Here is a 24,155-nt window from a genome sequence, read left to right on the forward strand (position 1 = left end):
CATCAACTCTGGTGTCAGGGGTACTATTGAGCTGCCAAAGGCTCATGTAACGACTACTTACTTACATTAGTAAGTTGGAACCGGGACCAACGGCTTAACGTGCCTTCCGAAGCACGGATCATCTTACTTTCGAACAAACAGGTCTAATGAAACGCGAGAACTTTATGGTAGTTACTTAACTAGTAAATATATTAAAGACTTTCTACCGTGCACTATCCAATTTGTAACGTTTAAGAAGTCTAACAACCCGGGTCTTTCAAAGGCAAACCAATTTCACGGGACTTGGGTGGTAACCTCTTGAGTTTTCATCTGTTGACATAACGAACCGGAATGATCGCGTTATGACATTGGGTAGGAGCGTTAACAGCTTCATGTTGCTACATAGATAGGGATATAACTTAAAAATATATATTACTATATAACAGCCTCCGTGGTCTAGTGGTTAGAGCGTTAGGCTCACGATCTGGAGGTCCGGGTTCGATTCCCGATGGGGACATTGTCGAAATCACTTTGTGAGACTGTCCTTTGTTTTGTAAGGACTTTTCAGGCGTGAATCACCTGATTGTCCGAAAAAGTGAGATGATTCCGTGCTTCGGAGGGTACGTTAAGCCGTTGGTCCCGGCTATTAGCCGTAAAAACACCTCCACCAACTCGCAGTGGAGCAGCGTGGTGGAGTATGCTCCATACCCCCTCCGGTTGATTGAGGGGAGGCCTGTGCCCAGCAGTGGGACGTATGTAGGCAGTTTATGACTATAACTGCACTTGAGATAAATTAATAAATCGTTAGTACAAGACTAAATGGAATTCTATAGTCTCTGCTTACCCCGGTGGGATATAGGCGTGAGTTTATGTATTATGGGTTGTTATGGGTTCGAACCGCAAAACTTATTTCACTAATAGAAAGTTAACAACTAGGTTACTGACTACCCCATTTGGGATATAGTCGGGAACTTACGTTATGTTATGTGAAATAAGTTTTTCATTCTGTTCAGTAGTTCTATCTCACTCCGACTTACCTTTTTATTGCTTTTTTTTCCTTTTTACTTTACATGCTATAGAATTTCATACTAATTCACCGAATCATACTGTAACGGCAATCCAGAAATCAATGCCAGCACAATCGATGGTTGCCATGGCAACGCAAGAGCGTGTGACGTCATTTTGCTGACTCCCTGTTTCGATGAGGTCACGGACTTGTGTATCTATAACGTTAACTATACAGTATAGATGTTTTTTAAATCTTTTTATTATAGAGGGTTTTATCAGGCACTGATAATGCCACCCCCGATGAAAGACTCAGTTAATATGTGTACATATAAAAATTGCTTTTTTTTTGACGTGACTTATTGTAGATTTGCCGCAGATGGCATTAACTACTTGGCCGGACAAATGGGGAGCGCTGAAGGCTCTCACCCGGTACAACGTTTAAGACAACAGGCCTGAGGGTGCCCAGTTGGGCGCGAACCTCGGCTCAGGGCGTCGTCTGAGAGGAAAAATATTTGAATCAATTAATCGACCCTAGTGGGTCGATAGCGATAAGCGCTGAATGAGGGAGTCTATAAAAATTGTGAACTTAAGCTATCTTCTTGACGCACTGTTAACTATTTTATACAAAGTTTTTGCTTTTTCAGAAGTAGGATACGCCAAAACGCTGTTAGGGCTAACAGAGAATTGAGCTCTTTTCCTATCACAGGCCTTTTACATCTTTATCAGATGATTCAAACAGCGTTTCTGTGGCAGCTTTTAAAATGGCTGTAAAGTCCAATGCGAGAGCGACAGTAGCGGCCGCACGACTGGCATTGTAGTTGAGGGTTATTAGATGGTATAGGTGGTAAATTGGCCCTCTCACTTTTGTGTCGCCTCTTGCTTGTCTCTTTTCCTATACTATTTGTTTATATAATTCTATCTCTCGGACTCGCTCCGCACACACTCCCTCATCACGTGGTCAACATCTTCAATGACGCACTCTGAGCACTGTCATATAAAAAAAATATATTTATATAATATTTTTTTGTCTAGATTAGACAACGTGCTGAAGCATGCAACAAGCCTCCATGTTCTAGTTGTTGGAGGGTTCGGCGCATGATCTGAAGGTCGTAGTTCGATTTCCACACTGCCTGAATCACTTTTTACAGTCCTTTGTTTGGCTAATTCATCTGATTGTCAGAAAAAGTAAGATGCCTCTTCGGTACGCACGTTAAGCCATTGGTCCCGGGTTAAGTTAGTTACTAGCCCAAACGTCTCCACCAACCTGCACTGGAGCAGCGTGGTGGAGTATGCTCCATACACCCTCCGGTTGATTGAGACGAGGCCTGTGTCCAGCAGTGGGGCGTATAAAGGCTAGTTACGTTATTTCTAGATATATAATAAATATACAAAATGGTGGACGGGTTTTCCCAGTAAATAGCCAGGATACTAAACTTTGGTTTAAGGCACTAAGACTGCCTAATCGTACTATATACAGGGTGTTAGTGACATCGTAACAAATTGAGGGGGATGATTCAGACCATGATTCTGAGTTGATATCAAGCGGAATTTTCCGTCGCAAAAGTATGGAACTGAACATAATAAAAAATAAAATACAAAAAAAACATGAATTTTCCGAGGCGAAATACCACTTGTTGTCAACTTAGGATCATGGTCTGAATCATCCCTCTTAGTATTCGTTACTTGTACGGGGTGTAAGTTGGGGGATAATTCACAACAGTATATAATTGAAAATAATGTGAAAAAACACAAAAAAATCATGAATTTAGCGAAGGATAATTCCACTTGATATTAACTCAGAATCATGGTCTGAAGCATCCCCTTCAGTATTCGTTACGATGTCACTAACACCCTGTATAATATGAATGTGAAGTTTTGTGTAATAAAGTATAAGTATCACGATACTATTACATACATACATAAACTCACGCCTATTTCCCACCGGGGTAAGCAGAGACTATAGAATTCCATTTGCTTCGATCCTGACACACTTGTTTTGTTACGAAACTATTAATTGTAAAATAAACTGTATACCTACGAAAACGATACGAATTGGTGCGGCCGAAGAGTTATCGTTCTATACCTACGTACAGTCATGAGCAATATAATGTACCCACTTTAAGACTCTGTCGCACTAACATATTTGACATTTAGAGAGACTTACAGTTCAATTTGTCAAAAAAGTTAATGTGACATGGTACCAAAGTGTATACATTTAATGCTCGTGACCGTACCTACTGGTTAAAATGGCCACATAGAAGCAATGCATCTAAGAAAGCAATGGTGCTAATTCCTGTAAATACCATCTAATTTTATTTTATCTTTTCTTATCCGCCGAAAAGGAAAGGGACGGGTAATCGACAAGCATAAAATTTATGGAACACACGTCAATTTTAAGCACAAATCTAAACCAACCGTCTAAAAATTTTACGTCAGTCAATAACCCGACACATTAATTTACTCATTCTTCCTAAAATTAAGAGCTGTGAATCATCCGTCCCTTTCCTTTTCGACGGATACGAAAATGACGGATATAACCTAAAATAAAATTAGGCGGTGTCTGCAGGAATCGGGGCCAATATTTCTATTTGACATTTGTTTGCATTGCGCACTTACTTTTATATGCGCAAATGTCAAATTGTAATATTGCTTTCTTAGATGAATTGCTTCGACGTGGCCATTTTAACTCCTCTGTTCTTTGTTCTACTCTATTAAGAAGAACAATAAATTAGAACGTTCATTATGCTAACTTTACAAATACCTGGACAATCAATGAAATTGTAATTGTGACCGAAGCGCGTCGAATAGAAAGAAGAGACTGCATTTATGTAGAGCGTCATTACGGGACTATGGGCGAAAGGGAAAGGGTTGGTTTACCCTCTGATGGTAGACCTATGATGCAATAGAGGCGACATCTATCTATCTAAATATATGTATACAAGGAGAAACTGACTGTCTGACATATCAACGCACAGCCTAAACGGCTAAACGTAGGCACTTGAAATTTAAAAGGGACGTAGCCTAGGTACCGTAGAGGTGCACTAAGAAAGGAATTTCCGGAATTCCCACGGAAACGGGAATTAGCGGGAAAATCCTTTTTTATGAAAAATCTAAACCGCTTAAGTTAGACGCTTGGAATTTTATATGCACTCCCACACACACAAAGATCTCTCTTTTATAACACGCCACGCGGACGAAGTCGCGGGCAAAAGCTAGTTTAAAATAAAGCTTCAATTTATTAGCTTCTAAACTGGATTAGGAGCCAATATATATATTTTTTTAATTTATTTACACACACTGCGTTCAAAAACGGGAATCGCTGATGTGGGACGAAAAGCCGCCAGACTCAAATGGGATTAGGCTGGACATGTTTGTCGCATGCACCGTGAGCGGTGGGCACGGATCGTCATGCATTGGGTGCCTCATGACGGGTACAGGCGTCGTGGTAGACCTCGAAAGAGATGGCGTGACGACTTGGACGCTTGCCGGAGGGACTGGCCGGAGTACGCACAGGACCGCGAAAAATGGAAAAAGAATTCCATTGTCTCTGCTTACTCCGGTGGGAAGACGTGAGTTTAAGTATTTATGAATGTATGTAAATTTGAAAACATTGACTAGAAAGTGTTGCTGTTGTAGTTTCTTGTCATTCTTCCCTTCAGCCATAACACGATGATGTACATTCAAAGAACCTAAAATTGACCTTCAACTTTATGGCACTAGGCATAGGCCTCCCCTTAATCTACCGAAGGTGGTATGGAGCATACTCCGCCACGCTGCTCCGCTGCGAACAAGTTTATCCATGATAATTACTTACGCTGAAATATTCTGATTTCGTCAGTTCGATATTTACCTACAATTTTGAATCAGGAAGTGTTCGGCTTAATTTATCTGCCTCTTCTATATGATTCCTATGTCTACATGCGCTGTACCACACAGATCAATAGCTGAACAAACTCTGCTCAACCGCCGGCGTATTGTGTTCAGTTGAGAGCAATTTTTAACCAACATTCATCGTTAAACTTACTTAAATCGCAGATTGTTCATTGACGTTTCAATGGCAGTTTGTTCTTAAATAAAACCACTTGGAATTTATCTAACAGAAAGCTCCGCGACGTGTGTGTGGGTACTTAGTTCTTCTCCATCTTGTAATGGGTTTATCTCAGGGGCGTTGCGAAGCAATTCATCTAAGAAAGCAATGTTGCAATTTGACATTTGCGCATACAAAAGTAAGTGTGCAATGCAAACAAATATATCAAATAGCAATATTGCTTTTTTAGACAAATTGCTTCGATGTGGCCATTTTAACCAACCCCTCCCCCTGCTCTGACATCCTCAATAGGCTACTTGACAACCTAGTCAAATGAGATACTGTTTACGAAATGTCAAAACGAGTTTTCTTTGGAGTTTGTATGGAAATACTGTCCTGTGACGTCATCAATAGATGGTCAAACGTCGTACTCATTGTTACTTAATTCATAAATAGAATTCGAAAATAAGTCGAAAAGTAAAATGAGATTGATTTTTGAGTATATTAGACTGGCTTCTATTTCTAGATTAAGTATATTATATGTATCTTTGACCCAGTCAAATACCCTATTGGAATATATTCGTGGACTTATGTTGGAACATAAGCCCACGAGTTGAGTTGAGTCTTCTTCTACCGTTTGGGTTGTGAGGTGGATTACCAACCTCATCAACCCTGGTGTCAGGGTTACTATTGAGCCGCCAAAGGCCCCTGACATGACTCATATAACGACTACATACTTAAATCAGTAAGTAATAACCGGGACCAACGGCTTAACGTGCCTTCCGAAGCACGGATCGTCTTACTTTCAGACAATCAGGTGATCAGCCTGTAATGTCCTAACCAAACTAGGGACCACAAAGTAATTTTTGTGATATGTCCCCACCGAGAATCGAACCCAGGACCTCCGGATCGTGAGCCCAACGCTCAACCACTGGACCAACCCTGGTGTCAGGGTTATTATTGAGTCGCCAAAGGTCCCTAACACGACTCATGTAAAAGCTACGAACTTACAGCAGGATGTTAGGTAGTAACCGGGACCAACAGCTTAAATCAAATCAAAAATCAAATCAAACACACGAGTACTTTATTGCACACAACATACAAAAAAAGAATTACACAAATGGATGATAGATACAGTACAATCTGGCGGCCTTATTGCTAAGCAGCAATTTCTAACACAGCTCATTTCTTAACGTGCCTTCCGAAGCATGGATTTTTGGACAATCCGCTGATCAGCATACAATGTCCTATCCAGGATCAAAGATCAAAGGACAAAGATCTTAAGTACTGATTTTATCCACATTCGTTTAAAAAATAATTAAAAAAAATAAAAAAATTTTGCAAGTAAATGTACGCGTGTTGTGGTTTGTCCGAAATAAACTTTTTTTTATTATTATTATTAACTGTTAAAACAATAATTTTAACAGAAACACTCGCAAACAACTTCAGTTCCTCACTATCCACCCCGCAACGACACGGCGCGTGAATATATGATCTCCGCGGTACGAAACAGCGATATAATTTGTGGCGATCAAGCGCACCATATCGCTCGATCCGCCGCGGGGTGGGCAGCTGCGCGCATGCGCGACCTGGCGATATACAGGGGGCATAAGCAGGATAATCGTATAGGGTGTTTGATATAAATCAAATACACTTCATCGCACAGAACTTAATTTTATTAATCACACGTAATACATAGACACAATACATTTCGGCGGCCTTATTGCTCTAGATCGATTTCTTCCAGGCAACCACTACCAGGAGACACCCACTTACTAGACTTGGGTGCGGGATAGATGATAAATGTAATCTTCGTCTTTTCGTATGGGTTGTAAGGTCGATAACCGACCCCATCAACCCTGGTGTCAGGTTTATTAGTAATTATTGAGCCGCCAAAGGCCCCAGACATGGCTCATGTAACGACTACATACTACCGTAAGTAGTCTTCTTCTATCGTGTGGGTTGTGAGGTGGATTGCCAACCTCATCAACCCTGGTGTCAGGGTTACTATTGAGCCGCCAAAGGCCCCTGACATGGCTCATGTATTGCCTACTCACTTACATCAGTAAGTAGTAAGCGGGACCAACGGCTTGACATGCCCTCCGTAACACGAATTAAATCATATTTTTCTGAAAATCAGGTGATTTTAGACTGTAATATTCTGAGCAAAGTAACGGGCGACTTTTACAATGTGTTTTTTTTTATTTTGTATCTTTCTTTTTTTCGACGTGACTTATCGTAGATTTGCCGCAAATACAATTAACTATTTGGCCGGATATAATTTGTACCGAACAACCTAACTAATAAATCAATACAACTTCTTCATTAAACCTCATCAGCTGTGAATATCCACCGAAATTCAATATTTCATACGTCATATATCATTTCACGTGATTTATAAGGTAATATAAAACAAGAGGGCACATCCTGTATCTCATCGCATTATACATGCGTGCTATAATAAATGTATCCGTTTAATTATTATTTTGAAAATATCCGCGCCCGCGGCGGAGGGAGCTGGCCAAAATGTAAAGAGTAAAAAGAAAATGCCTGACACATGTTAGAATGCAGTATACTTGACTCCATTTTATAATCATAATGTAATCTCACGACTATACTCTCAATTGGGGTAGGCAGAGTTACTGAGATATATCGGGGAAGGGCACACGGTACATATAGGTAAGAGCGATGTACTGCCGTGTCTACCGGGTGAGCTGCAATGTCCTACTACCCACAACATTATTTTTATTTTATTATGTTCTGTACTTTAATTGTTTTTGATGTATATAATGTTTTTGAACGTTGTATAAATTGATTGATGACAGGAAACCTAGCATCGAGACAAACCATTCCTGGTTTAGCGATGCTATGCGTCAAAACTGTATACTCAAAGTTTAATTAAGTAAATACATTAAAAAAAATATATTTTTTAACGTAACTCATTGTCCTATTGCCATTTGCCATGTACTTAGTTAAAGGTCTTTTTGTAATCATTTCTTTTTATTTTGGTGTAATAAAAATTATTTGGCATTAACTACTTGGCCGAACAAATGGTGAGCGCTGAGGGTTCTCACTAAGGAATGCAATCCCGATCTCGCGGCATCTCGTCTAAAAATTCGGGATCAATCCCGAAGCATAATATGACGAAATCCCGTTCGGGATTGACGGGATTGGGCGGCAGTACTCGTTTTACGTAGGTAGCTTCCTCAGCGCTCCCCATTTGTCCGGCCAAGTAGTTAATGCCATCTGCGGCAAACCTACAATAAGTCACGTCAAAAAAATACTTTCTTTTTTACGTAGCTTCAATTCGTAGCTTCTAAGTACTTTAAAAATCATCCGTGACTAATTTGTAATCTCCTTGAGTCTTGATATATACTTTTTGTTTTAATTTTGTATGCTGATTTCGAAAGAAAACTTAATTATTTAGTTAGTAATGTTGAAGAATAAAAGTTTTTGTTTTCTTTCAAAAAATATTTTCTTCCGTGCTTCGGAAGATACGTTAAACCGTTGGTCCCGGTTAATGCTTAGATATAAGTTAGTATTCGTTACATGAGCCATGTCAGGGGCCTGTGGCGGCTCAGTAATAACCCTGACACCAGGGTTGATGGGGTTGGTAATCCACCTCACAACCCATACTATAGAAGATGATACTAAGGTTACCAGCTTTCCTGTGATAAGGAGGGATCTTCTTGCATCATATTCGTTTTTTGATTTTTTCCCTGCAGATTATAATGTACAAGATGAATCTTTTAATATACATAAACTCTTTATTTTTAACTTGCCTTCCACCGACTGCAATAGGAATACCATTGTATTTAAGTTTATAAATTATGTAATACAAACTGGATTAAAAAAAGAAAGGAAAACATGAAAGAATAGGACTAGGGCCCTGTGCTGGGAGGTTTTCTGGCCACGTCTTTCCCTCAGCGTTACAGATTCCGATGTGGTGGTAGTTTTACAACTAGTTACTGATATGTAATTTGATTTGTGACGTTCGAAAAGCGCTGACTATGTAAGCCAATTTTGAAAAATAAATATTTTAGATTTTTTTTTACTGTCAAGGAGCTCCGTGAGTCGTAAAGCTTGCGGACGAGTGGAGTGCAAAGTTGAAGTATGAACTATTTGCTCATACTTTTAGGCATGCCTTTCGCGTTCACTTGGCCCTTCCAACCTCTCTTCTATTCCGTGCTCCCAACCCACACGATAGAAGAAGAATATCACAATCATAATAGCATATTTGATATTTGTTGAAGTTAAGCAACTTTCGCAAAGGCCGGTCATAGGATGGGTGACCACAAAAAAAAAGTTTTCATCTCGAGCTCCTCCGTGCTACGGAAGGCACGTTAAGCCGTTGATCCCGGCTGCATTAGCAGTCGTTAATAACCATCAATCCGCACTGGGTCCGCGTGATGGTTTAAGGCCCGATCTCCCTATCCATCCATAGGGAAGGCCCGTGGCCCAGCAGTGGGGACGTTAATGGGCTGATGATGAATTATTTAACCAATCAGGCCAAGGTTTAATAATATCCTAAACAACCGATACATAATTGAATAATGATAAATACATCATAACAAATGCCATAGTGATTACAATATGACATCTAACAAACGATTTGTAGGTACCTATAATTACACAAATTGCCCTTCATAATGTTATTATCCGATACCAAGTTGATTTTCTGTCATAATTACAGCCTATCTGCCTTATTACTTAGGGAAAACAGTTGAGGTTTGTTGAAACTAGTAATTTTAAGCAGTAGTGTAAATGTTGGAGGCTGCAGTGCCGTGGACAGTGCCGTCAGTTCCGGGGCCCTCGGATCTTGACCAGCAAACGAGAAAATATCGAAAATATTCTAGAATATTTTTGCGGTGACACCAAATAGACCAATCACGAATGATAGTCTTCTGTTTCTGCTCACAGACATTTCTGTCTTTTTGAGAATCTGTCCCATTGGGAATCTGTCCTTTTGAAAATCTGTCCCATTGAGAATCTGTCCTTTTGAGAATCTGTCTTGAGAAAAAAGGTAAAATTTGCTCAAACCTTAAGTCAATCCTTCTACGATGTTTTTAAGAAATTCATCCATTGAAAGCAATATATCTACTGGTGCTAATTCCTGTAAATACCATCTAATTTTATTTTAAGTTATATCTGTCATTTTCTTATCCGCCGAAAAGGAAAGGGACGGGTAAACGACAAGCATAAAATTTATGGAACACACGTCAATTTTAAGCACAAATCTAAACCAACCGTCTAAAAATTTTACATCCGTCAATAACCCGACACAGTTAAGTAGACAGCACGCCAAACGGATTGCATACCAGGGACGTACCTTTTGATTCGCCCGGGTTATTCATTCATTCACTCATTCTTCCTAAAATTAAGAGCTGTGAATCATCCGTCCCTTTCCTTTTCGACGGATATGAAAATGACGGATATAACTTTAAATAAAATTAGGCGGTGTCTGCAGGAATCGGGGCCATTGTACATATATGTTAAATGTCAAATTGCAATATTGTTTTTTAGATGGATTGTTTCGATGTGCCCTTTTTAGATCCCGTATCCATCTTAGGACTTCATATCAAAAGCTTGTCTTGCCTGTGGCTCTCCCCCACCCCTTTAGGTATAAAGTTTATGGAAATAATAAGAACAACATTACGTAGGTACGCTTTAATGTGGCCGAATGTAATTATAATCATGTTACGTTACATAGGGTTAACGTTAATTAGGGTTATTGTTGAAGTAAAGCAACTTTCGCAAAGGCCGGTCATTGGATGGGTGACCACAAAAACAAAAGTTTTCATCTCGAGCTCCTCCGTGCTTCGGAAGGCACGTTAAGCCGGTGGTCCCGGCTGCATTAGCAGTCGTTAATAACCATCAATCCGCACTGGGCCCGCGTGATGGTTTAAGGCCCGATCTCCCTACCCATCCATAGGAAAGGCCCGTGCCCCAGCAGTGGGGGCGTTAATGGGCTGGTGATGATGACGTTAAATAGGGTAAAGTTACCTAGCTGCGTCACTGCCTTCAAGATGGCATAATGATGTTGTGTCATATTTGACATATCAGAAGATATTAGAGGTTATATAGTGATTAAATAAATAATCACATTATTGCTTTATGCCTGCAGGCATAGATGTTTTAACCTATTAGTTTTGCATAATACCTTTATAAGTTCGTCGGTACAAGGAACTATTTGCTGTTTATCTTGGAAATAAATCTTTATGGACGCTGACTTAGGTAAAACGTACCTAATAGGCTACTTGACAACCTAGTCAAATGAGTTACTTTTTACGAAACGTCAAAAAGAAACTTTTCTATGGAGTTTGTATGGAAATACTGTCCGGTGACGTCATCAATAAAAGCGGTCAAACGCCGTACTCATTGTTATTTAATTCAAAAATAAAATTCGAAAATAAGTCGAAAAGTAAAATGAGATTGATTTTTGATCATCTTAGACTGGCTTCTATTTCTAGATTAGCATTTTATAATTTATCTCTAACCCAGGCAAATACCCTATTATGTAAGGAACATGGACTTAAATACGTACTTGGGCCTAACTATACGCAGTATACGCTCCCGACGAAGCGGCTAGGCAGCTCGTTACAGCAAACGTTTCATAATTCCGATGCCAACCTCACGGGCGTGGTTCACGTTTTCTATCGTTTAGTGCTTATAAAATGCTGCTTCTGTCAAACATTATCCTTTCAGACGATGTTTTGAGCTGAGGTGCCCACTTGGGCCCAGGTTGGCACCTTTAGAAATACCAATTTTATTTATAAATTTGATATTTTATGTATTATTTATATAGTCCACCTTTTGTACCAATTTTTTTGTTATTATTTATGTATTAATGTGTACAGTAGAGTTTAATAGTAGTAATTTCTTTGTTGAATATCTCCGTCAGTAATTTAATTAACTACTTAATTACAACTTCTGAATAAACCTTATCTACTTTTGTTTTTTAGTAATATTTAATGATACTTAGCACAACAGAAGCCAAAACAAAACAAAAATATCCGAAATACTACCGCAATCCCACGCTCATATTCCCACCAAAAATCCAAAAATCATCTTTGGTATGCGCGCCATTTTGCAAAATTAACGTCAACACGAACTAATAGTCGTAATGTTGGTACACTTGAGCAAATGAGTGGGTGCAGTGCTGCCAACTACCGATACAGAATGCGATACTAATTGGGCATTATTTCGCTTTGTCTTCGGGCGGTCATGACTAGGGCTCGCATCGCATACAGCCACGACCACCCCCCGGCGTATGTTGCTGCGAAATATGAACGTGCCCTGTTTAAAAATATACCTTGTGAAGTTTTAGGTGGCATTAAGAAACTGTAGACTAACAGAGCAATGAATATATTGTGCCTAGGTTAATAATTTACCTACTTTTTAATAAAATACTTTTGTCAATTTATTGGTAAGTATTTCCGAATTATTCTCATAAATTAATATTGTTCCTGCAGGTGTGTTTCTGACAGTTAGTAGAATAGGGTGGTAGAGAATGTCTCAGGACAGGACACAAAAGACATCAATACGCCACACTTCGTTCACTTTCAAAAATATCTTCTTACACGATTTAACTTAATCCAATAAAAATATTCGACTCCAAATTCCGAAATTGAAAATAGACCCGTGGTATACGAACGTACCCTTTTCAAAATGGACACCTAAACGTCCAACAATTTGTTGCATTTCGCGAAATTCGAAAACGGAACAGAATTTCGAACGTGACGTTTTGAATTTTTGTACTGCTCCGAGATTTTTGGCCGCTTAGCCTTAGGCGGGTCATCTCAACTCATAATTATTGGCTGGCAAATTTAAAAAGCTCTTTGAAATAAAGGTTTTGATGGCAGAATTGTTCAAATTAGGGTATTGTCTGGGGTCTATATGAAATGGTTGCGTAGACCACGTTGATTTATGATTACATGCATTGTTTTAAACTGTAATTTGACGTGTGAATGTTTCTCTTATTAAGTGTGTTCACGAAATATCGTGACATGTATACTCATCAGCGTTTAGATTCTAAATTGGTACTAATTTTAGCCCTCGTTTCCATAATGTTTAGTTTACATTTGGGGTTCATACTTTTTTCCTTCATACTACACACACACACACTTCATACATACACACACATACCACTTACTACACGCTTTACTACATACTTTTTCAGAGGCGGAGGACAGGAGTCCTAGTATGGCTTTGTAATAGACTACTCTGAGCGCCATCCCACTTGCGTCAGACAGAGTACTGCGGGGCGGAAGGCAAGAGGGAAACCACTGCCCTATTTTTCCCTAAAAAAGTAGCATAGAAAAAGCTGCACCGACAAGAGCGTGGCTTTTAAATTGATGATGATGACTTCTTTCCTTATTATTTCGGGTTTTATTATGGACCTCTGACGATACGATAAAAAAGTCATGAATTTTGCGACGGATAATTCCACTTGATGTCAACTCAGAATCATGGTCTGAATGGGTTACAAGCTATATGACTACATCTCGATAAGACTTTGTATGTTACATCTCGATTAGACTACCTAAGTATAAGCCATTTTTGACTAGATCGCTATTCGCCTTACGACTACTTCTCGATACGACCACATCGCGTTTGAACAATAAAACTCTTTGACCATATATGCATATGTCTCATCCCTTAAGGTGTGTCCAAACATTGAGCAACAAGAGCGCGGCAGCAACACGCGGCATTTGTAGGACACATTTCTGCCGCGCTCTAGTTTGGACAAAGCCAACTAATGTTTGCGCGGCAGTACTGCGCGGCACAACCAAGATATGCCGCGCGCTTCTGTTGGCATCAGAATCATGTTTGTGCGCAGAAATACGTCCAAACACAATTACTGCCGAATGTTGACTAAGAATGCTCGCGCGCGGCAGCTAGCCAGAAGCGTTCGCGCGCGGCTATCGTCTAAACAGAGCGCGGCGGGCCGCGCGCGGCAGCCGCGCTCGATTGCCGCTCGATGTTTGGACACACCTTTAAAGTTTTCGTTATTATGTCACTAACACCTTGTATATCGCAATCCTATTTCACCCCGTCATCATCAGCTATCGAAGCTACCACTAGGTACTTACTAACAAAATGTATGCAGTTATAAGGGTATCTGTCCTGGTTGCCAGCAACAAATTGGTTGCGTAACCAGGTGAGATACCACTGCGCAACAAATTTGTTGCCGGCAACCGAATCCCGAATAATATCCCGCTGGTGGCGCAACCATGGTCTGATCTTCAATCGTGTGGGTTGCAAGGTTGATTATCAACCTCATCAACCTTGGTTGATTGGCGTCAAGGTTACACAACCAACCATGGTGAGATAGGGTCTGTACTAAGTCTTCATTCAAGTCATTTATACATAAATAAGCTCCCGATTATATCCCAATTGGGGTAGCCTGAGGTACATCCATCGCAAGATGAACTAAGTACCCACAGGTGGTCGTATCGCCGTCTATAAAGAATACTGCACTTAAGATAATTAAATAACTCATTGGTGCAAGTCCGTTACCAGGATTTGAACCGAAGAAGATCCGAAGCACGGAATAATTTTACTTTTTCAAACAATCAAGTGATTCACCTCGCAATGTCCTGGCCAAACAAAGGATACCTAGTCTCAGAAAGTGATTTCGACATTGTCCCTATCGGGAATCGAACCCGGAGCTCCAGATCGTGAGCAGTATATATGATGACCAGTATATCACATAAATGTCACAGTAATATCTTCGCATGATACATAATAACCCGAACGAAATGGTTTCTTTACAACAAATAATAAACATTCTTTCAATGGAAACTGGAAACAATGGCTGCGGCGCCGTAAAGTAACTTCACGCGTGTAAAAAACACACTTACCCACAAAAATACACGCCTAAATCCCGCCTGTGACCTTTCGGGGTGGATAAAATGAACTGGGGGTTAAGAACGCCACATTGAAACAATTCACCTAAAAAGCAATATTGCAATTTGACACTCAGGACCCCGATACCGACCCCGCCGGCGTGGTCGACGATTTCCCTCATTCAGCGCTTATCGCTATCGACCCACTAGGGTCGATTAATTCTTTCAAATATTTTTCCTCTCAGACGACGCCCTGAGCCGAGGTTCGCGCCCAACTGGGCACCCTCAGGCCTGTTGTCTTAAACGTTGTACCGGGTGAGAGCCTTCAGCGCTCCCCATTTGTCCGGCCAAGTAGTTAATGCCATCTGCGGCAAATCTACAATAAGTCACGTCAAACGTGTTTTGACGTTTAGTAAAAAGTAACTGATTTGACTAGTTGGAAACTATAGCCTATTGCCTCAATGTGGGCTTTTAACCCCCCTGAATGGTGATACTTTAATATGCACAAGTGACAAATTGAAATCTCATCATCACCAGCACATTAACGTCCCCACTGCTGGGGCACGGGCCTTCCCTATGGATGGATAGGGAGATCGGGCCTAAAACTGATTGATGGTTATTAACGACTGCTAATGCAGCCGGGACCAACGGCTTAACGTGCCTTCCGAAGCACGGAGGAGCTCGAGATGATTTTTTTTATTGTCACCCATCTATATATTTTTATGGTCACCCATCCTATGACCGGCCTTTGCGAAAGTTGCTTAACTTCAACAATCGCAGACCGAGCGCGTTTACCGCTGCGCCACCGAGCTCCTCACTCCTCGACAAATTAAAATATTGCTTTTTAAATAACCAAACTAAGGCCTTAGTCCTCTCAGCCACAATGCAAGATCCAGATTGTCTTCAATCTCTTTTTATTTTACGCCTGAAGCACAAATGGTACAAATGCAGCTAACTGCATAAGTGCATATACTACCAAGTAATGCACCTTGTGAGGCGGGGCTTCCACAGACTATCTTTTATTTATGTTAACCAGCGCATCAGAGGCAAGTAACTGCACTATTAAATATATACAGATACATAAACAGCCTATATACGTCCCACTGCTGGGCACAGGCCTCTCCTCAATCAACCGGAGGGGGTATGGAGCATACTCCACCACGCTGCGCCAATGCGGGTTGGTGGAGGTGTTTTTACGGCTAATAAGCGGGACCAACGGCTTAACTTGCCCTCGGAAGCACGGAATCATCTTACTTTTTCGGATAATTAGGTGATTCAAGCCTGAAAATTCCTTACCAAACAAAGGACAGTCTCACAAAGTGATTTCGACAATGTCCCCATCGGGAATCGAACCCGGACCTCCAGATCTTGATCCTAGCGCTCTAACCACTAGACCATGGAGGCTGTTAAAGATAACGCTTACATATATGTTGTTGATTTGAGACAGTTAAAACACATAATACCGGGTTCTTATCACGTTAACACGGTCAGTGTGTGTGAACCACACAATTTTGAAACTCATACGTGCATGTCCCATATGTGGGGCACATTTTTCTTGCCATAGTGTGTCTATATACATAATTTCCAATGTTTTTATCGTAAAATAACATTGATATCTAATTATCAGTTACACAGTGAATGTGTTAAAGTTAGGGATGTCGTCATGGCACTTGCAAGTCTCATATCCCTGATTAACGCGTAAACTTCAAACATTGTTTAACATGTTAATGCACAGAAAGTTTATAACCGTTTTACTTAACGTACTAAATAACGTATAACGTAGTAACGAGTACGTATTGTGTACATGATAGATAGATAAAATACTTTATTGAGCACAATGGACACAAAATACAGAGGTACTCGTAAGGACAACATACAGAAAAGCACAACAGGTGGCCTAAGTTGGTGTAAGTTGTTTTTATTACGCGTTTTGATTGTAAGTTATGTGTTATTCCGTGTTTTGTTTTATATTTGTTACTCTCGTGTCCCTGATGTTACTATATGAAAAGCTTCCTTCTCTCTTTAAACTTCTATGATGTTGTGCCCGAAAGACTCTGTGATGTGAAACTCATTATAACTTACCAACTTGTACACCATCATAGTGTGCAAATAAATAATATAAGTAATTAAATACATTAGCCAGTAATTCACTTAAATTTCAATAATATTTACGCCTTTGGAAATGTTGGTGATACCAATTTAATGGTAACACTTACTTTATGTAAAAAAGCTTATTATAAGATTAATGATTACCTAAATGATAAAAATGTCTGATATTGAATGTGTTCCTCTAGTTATTAAATAACTTGTAATGTACCCTCAGTGATTCAAAAGATGTGTTGCTGTTGCAGTTTCTTGTCATTTCTTCTTCGTTTTTAGGCCGCCTGTTGTGCTTTTCTGTATATGCTGTCCTTATCTCTGTATTTTGTGTCCATTGTGCTCAATAAAGTATTTTATCTATCTATCTCCTCAGCCATAACACCTTGCGAAATGACGTAAATTCAAAAATGTTACATTGACCTTCAACAACTTTATCCATGATAATTACGTTAAATAAATGATTCTGATTTCTGATTTCTTACTTTATCAATGGGGTAGCTATGTTGGCTTGTCATAGGATTAAACTTACATAATCTTCTTATACCCTGAAGTACTAACTAACCTTTTTTAACGACAGTCGTTACATCAAGTAGGGAAGGGAAAAGTGTCAGCTGTAAAAGTATTTGTAAAGAGATGTCCTGTTAACACTAGTGTAGATTAACTATTCACACTAAAAACACACTTAATTAATTGCACTATCAATAGTGTCATTTGTGCATTTTATGTTGTCATTTAGCCGACTTTTGATTAATTAAGGCATTTATTTTAACTGTACGCAGTGTTTTATGTGTATGACAATTTATTTATGAAATAATTAGACTATACGGTATAATCATAGAAGAGTAATTTGTGAAAAAAAAATGATCTCTTCCATACTTATAAGTTTTAGGTATGATTCAATAAGTATCAAATATCATTGTGTTAGTAGTCGTCACATGAGCCATGTCAGGGGCCTTTGGCGGGTCAATAGTAACCCTGACACACGATAGAAGAGAGTGAGATTTTACATGTGGATTACAATCCCTAATGGGGTGGGCAGAGCCACAAGTAATCAAAGACAACTTGCAGCCACTGTTAATACGAAGTCCTAAGATTGAGATTAAAGAAGAAGAAGAAGGAAGGAAGGTTTGGTTGAAGAGTGAGATTTTAAGTTTATAAATAGGTTTCTTTTCTTTTTTATATACGTATAGATAAGTATATTTGTAATTATTTTTACCTCATATAATTATTATTGTACGTCACAACCTGACTAAATGTGCTGAGCGCTAAAAGCATTACTTCTATCTATATACCTACCACATTTATGACTTTTTTTGACGTAACTTATTGTAGATTTGCCGCAGGTGGCATTAACTACTTGGCCGGACAAATGGGGAGCGCTGAAGCTCTCACCCGGTACAACGTTTAAGACAACAGGCCTGAGGGTGCCCAGTTGGGCGCGAACCTCGGCTCAGGGCGTCGTCTGAGAGAAAAAATATTTGAAGCGCTGATTGAGGGAAATCGTCGACCACGCCGGCGGGGTCGGTATCGGGGTCCTGAAGTGTTTGGTGTCGCGAGATGATTAGCCGCCTCTATGGCTAGAGCAATCGGGTTGTCGGGATCGTATATTACGTCCTCCGACATTTATGACAATAATGTTTCATTTCATTTCATTTCAAAGAATACAGCGACTTTGAGTTGACCGCGTTATAATATTAATTAGGCACACAAAAATTATACGTTTCTTGCACTTGATCGTAGAAGAAGAGAGACAAAGTATCTATACCTAAGCGACGTATTCCTTCCCTGCCTTGCCCGGAACGATAGAAAATAATATCAGCTATCCCTTTTACTTGCGACGTAAGAAAAGGGGAGTTGCCGTATTCAAACACAGCTACGGGCTGTAGGCAATTCAACATGTTAGCTATTACATTACCAGTTTGAAACACACGCTGCGCGGGCGCCATTAAGTAAGTATTCTCGAGTTTATATACGATAGAGTCGGTGTAATGGATGGGTTGCTATGTGTGGTACGTTGTGCCGTGTAACATAAGTGGTCAGGGAGGTTTAGATTGTTTTAGATAGTAATGCATATATGTCGTGGCCAGATCATAGAATTGATCATTTCATGATGTGCTCGATGATTTCATGAAATGGTCATATTTCATGAAATAGAATATCATTCGTTGGCCACATCATGGTGTAGTTTGGCCAGATCAATGAACATAAAACGTTTAACGATATGAGCAACTAAATGCATGATTACTATGGCCAAACGTTGGCAATCATATCGTAAAATTAGTAACATTATCAGATAGTGGCGCTGGTGTCGATTATATTTAAAACTTGATTGATATTATAATCGAGGAATCAATGTAATTGTACAATTTTCCATATCGATTAGGTACATAATTTTGAAAAATGAAAAAAAAATTACCATTTCATGAAATGGTCGAACACATCATGAAATGATCAATTTTACGATCTGGCCACGACACATACAACTATCCACTAAAAACTCGTATGTCCACTATATGCCAACGCATCCTTTCTTATTTCGGCCACACGATGCGTTCCTCCACATTCATCAATCGTTTCATACACGTTTCAGTGTAGATGCTACTATACCTTTTCTAAGGATGTCCCCAAATTGGTTACCTACATGAGCCATGTCAGGGGCCTTTGGCGGCTCAATAGTAACCCTGACTCCAGGGTTGAGGGGGTTGGTAATCCACCTCACAACCCACACTATAGTAGAGAAGAATTGGTCTACATAGCATATCAGAAAAGTTATTTTCACTATAAGTATAACTATCCTTCCGTATGACGGAAAGAGATAGCGACATATAACAACTCAATACTTACCTTTACGCTCTTGCCTAGGTACCATGTGCAAGCGCAGAAAAACTATCAATTATCACCTTTACATAAAGACTGCCCAGTCACAGGCCAGTTACCCTAATGGCCGTATTAATCTAGTACTCGTATATGAACATAGTTATGTATTTAGCTAGTTGTATGTATTTAGTAACAAGTAAATAAGATGGTAGAGTTGAGTGCGGATACAGACTAGGCAGAAAAACAGCTTGCATTCTAAAGACAGTAGGCTCTGCACGGTAACCGCGCCGCGCGCGGCGCAAATTACCTATATCGAGGCCTTCGACCAATACCCGTTTGACGTCCATCAGCTTAGATAGCATTCGTATTGTTTATTAGTTGAATCGCAGTCGTCATGCAGACCCGGCAGCAGGGCAACGTGATAAAATTATCAAACAATTTTTTTTCGAAATCAATAAACTTATACATTGTTTTAAGTTTACGCGGTTATCATAATTAAAACACATAATAACCTAATGTGGTGACAAAACGTGAGGACACAGTGAGTGCGGTTTGTCGTAGTGAGTTTGGTGCGAGTTCAGATGGTTCCGAACATTCCGATATCAAAAACATAAACAAGCGGCAAAGAAAGAGGGTAGACAGATATCTCTGCCCGTAGAAAATTATGGATCTACCTACTCCACTCCAATCTCATCAGTCATCCCGCGATCATGGCACTTGCAACAGTGTCGAAATATCGGGAGTCTCATATCCCTGCTTTAAACGCGGTAAGAACCCGTTATTATGTGTTTTAATTACTCTGTAACCGTCGTTTTTTTACACATCCAATTTTCAATACGTGCGATAGAGACGTACGATCACATGCCGTGAGTGCGGACACACATACCTAGTAGTATATTAGCAATGAAGCCAACCGATCATCGGCCGCGTATCCTCGGCACCGTGTATTGCTATAAAGCAGGTGGTTTTGAAATTACGAGCACTTGAAAGCAAGAAATTAGAATCGTAAGTTTTAAATTAGACTTACCATAATTACATTTATGTCTTGGGGCTAAAGATAAATGTAATTATCTGGTAATGTCCATTTTATTATTGGATACATCTTGAAGCTAAACCGTTTTAGTGGTTACTCACTTAGAAAGAATAATTGCATGTGTACTAATATGCCAATAACATAAGTATACATAAGCTCACGCCTATATCTCAATTGGGGTAGTCAGAGGTACATTCAAGATGAACTAACTACCCACACCTCACCGAGCTTTCTGTTACACCAACCAAGTTTTTTTGGCGTGACTTCTTGTAGATTCGCCGCAGATGGCATTAACTACTTGGCCGGATAAATGGGGAGCATTGAGGGCTCTCACCCGGTACAAATTTAAGACAACAGGCCTGAGGGTGCCCTGTTGGACGCGAACCTCGGCTCATGGCGTCGTCTGAGAGGAAGAATATTTGAAAGAATTAATCGACCCTAGTGGATCGATAGCGATAAGCGCTGAATAAGGGAAATCGTCGACCACGCCGGCGGGGTCGGTATCGGGGTGAAGTGTTTGGTGTCGCGAGCTGATTGGCCGCCTCCATGGCTAGAGTAATCGGGTCGTCGGATCGTATATTACGTCTTTCCGTCTATAATGAGTAGTGAAAACTTTATAACCTTCAAAACTTAACTGACGTCATCATAACTTCATGATAATAATATTATTACAGTGATGTTATTAAGTATTACATGCCCCTGGATGATCAAACTGTACGCCATAACATTTTCTTCCGTAACTACATACAATAGAAAAACCTACGAGTAAGATAAAAAAAAATATCCATTCCAAACTGACTGTTTATTCAAAGATATTACGAGTAAAACCGCAGCACGCGTCAGTCCAAAGCCGAAAAAAGAAAAATATTGTTCTAAAAACAAAAATGCTTGCGGTTAGGGGTGGGGTGTAGAAATGGTATAGAAGTGTTGTTGAGTCAACGTGTCACTGGATGCAGTGATGACACGATCTCGACTTCAAAGGGCATCCAATATGTCAGTGCAGTGATGCGGAGGTAGTGGGGTAGGGTAGGGACGTTCTGTCGATATTTTTGTTTATATTTTCATTTATCGAGTGGATGTTTCTGATTGTTTTAAGAGCTCCCTTTATTCCGAATTACAGCTTTGCATTTACGTAACTATTTATGTTCATGAAATAAATTTGAATACTTTTTTTAATGTACCCATTTACCATGTTGTTTGCTTGTAAACGTGCTTGTCCCAACATAATCTAAAAAATATGTATTTGCCCGAAGAATTTTACTGCTGTGTAACACAAGATATAAAAATTTAAATTTTATTACAATACCTAACTAGGTAGCTTTTATAAAAAAAATATGTTCCATTAAAAAAAAACTACAATCGAAAATTTATATCACCACACTATTCAAAAAACGAAATGCATTCTGATAGAAATTTGTTTTTAATCGACCTCAAATTGGGCGCGAAATGAGTTCGGACCCTTCTGGGGTGCGTTCGTTTAGTCGACGATAGCTTCATTTACTTAAATGAGAAATTAATACCGCCGCTTTGCATTCCAAATGCACACAAATTAATTTAAGTTAGGTAGATGTAGGTATTTATAATTTTTGGAAAACGTAATTTAATTTTAATATTGAATCCAGGCTAAAACGTAGAGATACCCAAACTCGTAAAAAAGTTAGATTATAAAAAAGTAAGTGTGCAGTAAGTATTTAGAGTAAGTGAGTGTGCAGAGAGCCATTCAAGACAGAAAAAAGTATATAACTCTATACGGTTAAATTCTGACTATATTTAACACTAAAAATGTGGCCTTTCTTGACTAAAATTATAATAAGTAATACCAAAACTTCTCTATATCTAATCCCACAAATTGTATTTTTTGGACGAAATAGACTTTTCACAGAATAAATAACTTCTGAAACGAAACCCCAAGGACATAATCCACGAAGAGTATATATTATTGAAAAACAAAAGGAAAAGAGCCAACTTTTGAATTACGAATGCGATTGTTTCCCGCCGAAATCTGACAGCTCAATTACATTCTCCGTGACGAGCGACATTTGTTCAAATTGCGCGCATTTTTATAGACACGCCTCTTTCTTATTTCACCCTAGTATCATGCCCTTGTTACTTATTTCAAATCCATAAAGCACATATTACAGTGTTTAGGTAGTAATAAAATGCAAATTAAAAATTGTCAATGAGGTCTTTTTTCGTCCAATTTCGCGGTTAATACGGCGTGTAAATGAGTTCTTTATCGGGCGCGTTTTAAGCTTTCTGTTTGTATAGTTTCGGATGGCGCAAAAGGGTGAATAAATTAAACAAATTGTTGCTGGTGATAAATAATCTGGGTTATTTAGACTTGTGAGACCACCGTGTTTTATATTTGAAGCGCAAAAAAGTGAAGTAAGTTTGATTTTATCAGATATTTAATCGTAATATTCATTTAATTAGAGGTTTGCCGCATATGGCATTAAATACTTGGCCGGATATAGAGATCGCTGAGAGCTCTCAACCGGTATAAAACTGAAGGCCTAAGGGTGCCCAGGTGGACGCGAACCTCAGATCATAAAGAATCAATCTTAGGTTCGTGGTGCTCTATGGAATCACTCAACCCTAATGGGCCAATTGCGATGACGGAAAACGTCGGCCACGCCGGCAGGGTCGGTATCGGTATTCCCAGAATCGAAACTAACACCATGTTCCTGTGAAACGTCATTTTATGACAGTTGTTTGTTAGGAAATTCTGTACCTCCGCGCCGTTCTGTCAGAAATACAGAAAGAAAATATTTATTATTGTGATAATGTCATTCAAACATCACAAGATTGTCAATTGACCATAGACATACTTCTAACCCTACACTACACACCACCCTTACAATACAACGTCTAAAGTTTTTAATATCTCATCCATCACACTGGTACCAAGCCACGTTAAATATAAGCGCCATAGACAAGATAAACTAAGGGGTGATAAAACGGAATCCTACTATCCTACGGACTAGCAATCGAGGGTGACAATAAATTTTGCATAACATCATTATCTTTGGTACAAGTATGATATTTATGCACAGTATTATAATGCAAATGTAATGGGTAAGCACCCATGGGTAAGTACATTCAAGCGAATGTACTCCCACTTTTAATACCTACTGGGGTAGGTAGAGACTATATATCTCTACATTTTTTCGTCTGAAAGAGCTCGACGAAAAACGTCAAACACGCAAGGATCATTGCATTGCGCACTTAGTTTTATATGGGCAACTGTGAAATTATTGCTTTTTTAGATGAATTGTTTCGTTGTGGCCATTTTAACCAGGGGGATTAGTTGGAAACTACTCAATTGTAGTGTAACACGATACAC

Source organism: Pectinophora gossypiella, chromosome 21 (assembly GCF_024362695.1).
Source record: "Pectinophora gossypiella chromosome 21, ilPecGoss1.1, whole genome shotgun sequence".
NCBI classification, from domain to species: domain Eukaryota; kingdom Metazoa; phylum Arthropoda; class Insecta; order Lepidoptera; family Gelechiidae; genus Pectinophora; species Pectinophora gossypiella.